General features: G+C 40.6%; 1 protein-coding gene across 1 annotated transcript in view; it reads left to right on the plus strand.

Annotated features, from left to right (window-relative positions):
- dnah9l (dynein, axonemal, heavy polypeptide 9 like) overlaps positions 1-6,553 on the plus strand; it is a 365,602-nt gene that overhangs the window by 154,101 nt on the left and 204,948 nt on the right. The gene's annotated exons all lie outside the window — the stretch shown is intronic.

A 6,553-nucleotide genomic window follows, 5' to 3' on the forward strand; every position in this document is an offset into this window, starting at 1 on the left:
TGAACCAAGGGTGTTGCAAAACCAGAATTGAAGAAATCAAGGGGCAGATGCAAAACCTAGCAGGTCCTGGTCTAACAGAAGATGAAAGTTAACAGACAGCCAGACAAAAGCAAGAAATCTTCATGAAGGCTGTGATAAAGGCAGGGAGAATTAAGTTGAGCTCTGAGGAACAGGTATAATCCAGGGGTAAAGCTGCGAAAATATCACTATTGGGAACACACACAGTTGGAATTATTCAGTAGAAAATGTTAAAGAAGCAGGATTCATCTCTAAAAGTCAATTAATAAAACAGAAATTAAAACAGACGTTGTTTATTAAAGCCACAGGCAGTGGGATTCGTTTAGTAAAGCTGTTAAGGAAACAGGAATCAAATGAAGGTGCAAATGGCAGGCATTCTTCATTATAGCCATAAAATGGTGGGAATCCTCCATTTTAGCTGCAAAATGCAAGAAAAGGCTCCTGTATAGTATCACAGAGCAACAGCTCTGCTAATAGTGCAAAATAAAAGCCTTTAAAGTTGGAAAATAATGAATTACATTCAGAGGACATTATATTAAACCATTATTGCAAGAGAGATTTAATTTGAGTTGGGAAAAATAGTTTACAGAATTGGACATGGAGTCATGCAATATGGAAACAGACCCTATGGGCCAACTAATCCATGCCAACCAAGTTACCTAAACTGAACTAGTCCCATTTACCTGCATTTGCTGCATATTCCTCTAAACATTCCTATCCATATACCTGTCCAAATGTCATTTAAATGTGGTAAATGTACTCGCCTCTACCATTTCCTCTGTCAGCTCATTCCAAACATGCACCACCTTCTGTGTGGAAAGGTTGCCCGTCAGGTCCATTTTAAATCTTACCCCTCTCAACTCAAACCTATGCCCTTTAGTTTTGAATTCTCCCACCCTGGGGAAAAGACCTTGGCTATTCACCTTATCTATGCCCCTCATCATTTTATAAACCGCTATAAAGTCGCCTCTCAGTCTCCAATGCTCCAGGGGAGAAAGTCCCAGCCTATCCAGCCTCTCCTTAACACTTGAACCTTCCAGTCTCAGTAACATCCTTTTCAATCTTTTTTGTACCCTTTCCAGTTTGATAACATGTAGGGTGACCAGAATTGTATGCAGTCCTCCAAACGTGGCTCTACCAATATCTTTGCTGCAACACGACATCCAATCCCTGTACTCAATGATTTGACTAATGAAGGCAAGCATGCCAAATGCCGCCTTCACTACTCTGTCTACCTGTGATGCCACTTTCAAGGAACAATGTATCTGCACCCCTAGGTTTTTCTGTTCGACAGTATTCCTCAGGACCCTAACCATTAACTGTGTGAGTCCTGCCCTGGTTTGTATAACAAAATGCAATACCTCGTATTTTTCTAAATTAAACTCCATCAGCCATTCTTTGCCCACTGGCCCAGTTGATCAATATCATGTTGTACTCTTAGATAACCACATTCACTGACCACTTAATCACAATTTTGGTGTCATCCGCAAACTTACTAACCGTGCCTCCTATATTCTCATCCAAATTATTTATATAACTGAGGAACAACAACCGATCCTTGTGGCACATTGCTGGTCACAGTCTGAACAACAACCCTCGACCACCTTTGTTCCCTACCATCAAGCCAAATTTGTATCTAATCTTCGAGAAAGATTCTAAATAGAGAACAGATTCCAAACTAGATACTAAATCAGAAGCTGAACAAGTGAATACTCTTTGAAATACAATTGGGAGTTGATGTTATAGTTTAGCAAGGGCTAAAAGATTCATGGAATCCCTATAGTATGAAAGCAGGCCATTCAAACTGAGTCTACACCAGCCCTCTAAAGTGCACCCAACCCAGATACACCCCTGCACCCTATCCAAGTAACCTTGCATATTCCAAGGCTAATGACCTAGCCTGCAGATCGTTGAACACTATGGCAATTTATAAATGGCCAATTCACCTGCACGTCTTTGGACTATGGGAGAAAACTAGAATACTTGGAGGAAACCCATGCAGACATGGCAAGAATGTGCAAACTCCACACAGACTATAGAATTGAACCGAGGTACTTGACGCTGTGAGGCAACAGTGCTAACTACTAAGCCACCATGCCGCCCAGGAGCACCAGATTTTTTTATTTGAAGTGCTGAAAGGTTTTCACAATAATTGTCATCTTAGAACAAATAGTATGTTTGAAAGATCAGAATATAATATTTGAATTTGAATGATTTATCGTCACTTGCATTTTATGGTGAATAATACGGTAAAATACAGTGAAAAGCCACAATCGGCACCGTTTTGAATAGTTTAAAGAATAAAAAGATAGCCTATCTTCATTCCACTGCCTCCACCGTAAGTCCTGAGCTGGCTCACCAGCGAGTAACAGCGGCATTTTAGCTCAAAGTCCTCATTGAAGAAATTATAGAGATAAAACATTCCTGACAGCAGAATTAACGGAAGAAAGGCATTTGTGAAGAGAGCAGAGATGACAGAATATTCCAGAAGACAGTCTGTCGAAACTTGGAGAGATTAAGTTATAATTTATTGCTTTTTATTAATTGGATTTATATTAGTGGGACTTGTCTTTATTTAAACAGCATTCCAGTAGAATTTAGACCAGTTAGGGGTAGTTAGTAGTCTAAGGGAATTGTCAGTTTGTTAGTAATTTTGTTAATTTGTTCATTGTTGGGTTAAATAAATAAATGGTTCCTTGTTACTTGTAAAGTGGAGATCAGGAATTTTCTTTTTTCTAAACTGCTCTTCCAATTGATAACGAGGGGAAAGATGAGCTTCTCTGGGTGTTTAGGGGGTAATTATTAGAGGGGAACCCCTACTCCTGTCATAACAGATCAGAGCTTGTGTTTTAGTTTAATTATCAGAGGGGTTTGGCCATTCCCCGTCGTAACACTCTCCTCTCACCTGAAAATATGTGTTCCCCAGTCTTGAAATCCCCCATCCTAGGGAAAAAAAACAACTACCATTAACTCCATCTATACCTCTCATTATTTTATGAACTTCTGTCAGGTCACCTCTCAACCTCCTATGCCGGAGTGGAAAAAGTCCCAGCCTATTGAGCCTTTCTTTACACTAAACCTTCCATACCCAGCAACATCCTGATAAATCACCTCTGAACCCTGAGATAGCAAGAACTGCAGATGCTGGAGTCAGAGACAACACTGTGTGGAGCTGGAGGAATACAGCAGGCCAGGCAGCACCAGAGGAGGGGTCCTGACCTGAAATGTTGACTTTCCTGCTGCTGTTCTGAACCCTCTCCTGTTTAGTAATGTCCTCCCTTTAACTGGGCGACCAGAACTGGACATAGTATTCCAGAAGCGACCTCACCAATGTCCTGTACAGCCTCAACTTGACTTCCCAACTCCTATACTCAAACGTCTAAGCAACGAAGGCAAGTATGCCAAATGACTTTTTAATGACCCTGTCAGTATGTGACACAAATGTCAAAGAATTATGTTATCTGTACTCCCAGGTCCTTCTATTCTACAACACTACCCAAGGTCTTACCATTAATGGTATATGCTCTACCCTTATTTGTTACACCAAATGCAATGCTTTGCATTTATCCAGATTGAACTCCATCTGCCATTTTTCCACCCACTGACCCATTTAATCACAATCCCTTTGTAATCCTAGAAAACCTTCTCACTGTCTACAATGCCACCAATTTTGGTGTCATCCGCAAACTTAATCACACCTCTTTTCTCATCCAAATCATTTATATAAATGACAGACAAAAGAGGACCCAGAACCAATTCCTGCAGACCATCGCTGGTGACAATCCTCCAGTTCAAAAAGCAACTCTCCACCACCACTCTGTCTCCTGCCATTAAGCCAATTATGTATCTAATTGGCAAGCTCACTCTGAATCCCACGGAACCTAACTTCACTAATTGGTCTACCATGTGGAACCTTGTTGAAGGCTTTACTAAAATCCAAATAAACAATGTCTGCTGCTGTTTGCAGTTTGAGCTCTCTTCACCAGTATCAATAGCAGTGGAAAATATTTCTGGCAATCTAGTATAGTTGCAGGTTTCCATCTTCATCTCAATATAAGACTTTTTTAAGGAAACGTATTCAATTTCAGTGCATTCTATGTTCTATTTAGAGTCCATAGAATTCTCTACCATTCCCCTTGGCTGCTTGTTCTATGACTGGCTGCTCTTTGCCTTGTTGCTTCTTGTCTTCAACTCCTTTGACCATTCGCTTGAGGGCAAAACAAATATTCACAATTAAAATTATTGATTGTGCCGGCTGCATAGGTTTTCAACTATTTGACACCCGTCATGTTAGAGAGTTGCTAGTTGCAGACCTTTAATCTCAAATATCTGTATGTCTATGTAGCTGCACTTTTGTTGGCTGTATTTCTTTCAACCGTGGAATTTAAGTTGAGGAAGATACAAGCAGCCTTGGAGTGGTACGTGTGAAGCAAAGATATTTGCAGCTCTTTTAGAGTCATAGAGTTTTTGTAGCCCAGAAAAAGGCCACTTGGCCATCGTGTCTGCACCATTCATCAAACATCCATCTGTTCTAATCCCATTTTACAGCACTTGCCCATAACCTTATGTGTTGCAACATTTTAAGTACTTATCTAAATAATTCTTAAGTGTACTGAGAGTTCCCAGCTCTACCACGCTTTTGAGTATTGATTTCCAAATACCACCTTCTAGGTGAAAACATTTTCCTCAAATCTCCTCTGAACCTCCTGCTCCGTATCGTAAAACTGCATCCCCTGATTATTGACCATTTTACTAAGGAGAAAAGTTTCTTGCTATCTGTCTCCACTATGCGTGCAGAACTTTGTATACCTAAATCAGATCCCCCTTCAACCTTCTCAGTACTAAGGAAAATAACCCAGCCTGTCTAGACACTCTTTAAAGCTGAATTCTCCAGCTGGGACAACATCCTGGTGAAATCTCTAGTGAAATTACATCTTTCTTTTGTGTGGTGACCAGAATGCACACAATACCCCAGCTGCAATCTAACTACATAATATACAGCTTCATCATAACCTGCATGCTCTTGTCTTTATTAGTCAAAGCATTAAATACAAGTATCCCATAAAGCAAAATATTGCAGATGTTGTAAATCTGAAACAAACATAGAAGACTCTGGAGATACTCAATAGGTCTGACAATGTCTGTGGAGAGAGGTGTAGTGTTAATATTTCGAACCTGGTATGACTCTTCTTCAGAGCTAACCTTTTTCAGAATTGAACAGAAGCATCCCATATTCTTTTTTAACTACCTTATCTACCTGTTCTAGCTTCAAGGATCAATGGACTTTTAAACTTTTATGTAGAAACACAAAAATCAAAAATGAAAATGTGAAATTTAATTAATGAACAGTAATATCTATTGTTTATGTTTTGGATTATATTAGATATGATGCTGTCATTTTTAGGAGATCTTTTGTGGCATCCTCCCCAGATAATCCCAGGATATAGACCTGGTATGTGAAGCATATGCTATGGATATAAAACAAAGAATTAATCACAAATGCAACAAGTCTACATTCAGAGTTAGTAGGAACTGCCGATGCTGGAGTCTGAGATAACAAGGTGTGGAACTGAATGAACACAGCAGGCCAGGCCAGACTGCTCCTCTGATGCTGCTTGGCCTGCTGTGTTCATCCAGCTCCACACCTTGTTATCTAAGTCTACACTCAGGGTGCAAATTGGACATAACATTGAGAGAAACAAAGTCAGCATCAGACAACAAAGATGTCTCTCATAATGTTTGACTTCGGCTGGCAAAATTGATCTTTACCTGCTGCTTTCTTTAGCTAAGCATTCCTTTATTCATGCGAATATGTGATGCCCTACATCATGAGCTCTTAGCTTAGGACAGATAGACAAAGAGAGAGAAATGCACAAGAGATACAGATTTTGATTTTTATATGTGAATGGGATGTGGACATCAGTGGCTGGGTCAGATTTATTACCCATTCCTATTTGCCCAGAGACAAAAAGCTTGAAGTTGGCCTGGAGATATATGTAGGCCAGACCGGGTAATATGGCGGATTTCCTTCCCCACAGGAGCCAGTGAACGAAATGGGTTCTGCAAAGGAAGTTAAAAAAGTTTCTCAACAAACTTAAATGCAAATGTGGTCCAAATGTCTTACAGCTCATTTATTTGTCTTCATAGCATTTGATTAGCTCCTTCCAGTAGGCAACTGAAATGGATACAATTGAATGACATTGACACAGCGCAGGCAGCTCTCAGCCTCACTAAGCACTGGCTAATCAGTGCTGGACCTTGGACTTGAGCACCAGTGCAGAACAAACTCCAATCATTGATCAGTCACTGATATCCTGGATTGGATTCTGCTCTGTCATACCTGGCAGTGGGACTGTCTGAAACACAAAAAAATCTTAGGCCCAGACTTGGATGGTGGGGAGTAGAGGAGGAGGGGTAGCGTGGAAGAAGAGGGGCAGAGAGCCTGGGAGTGAAGATAGCGGAGACTAGGGGTGATGTGTATGTGAGAGAGAGAGAGAGAGAAAGAGGGTTTGCGGAAGTGAGCGAGTGAGACAGA

Source organism: Rhincodon typus, chromosome 7, assembly GCF_021869965.1.
Source record: "Rhincodon typus isolate 14 chromosome 7, sRhiTyp1.1, whole genome shotgun sequence".
Classification (NCBI taxonomy): domain Eukaryota; kingdom Metazoa; phylum Chordata; class Chondrichthyes; order Orectolobiformes; family Rhincodontidae; genus Rhincodon; species Rhincodon typus.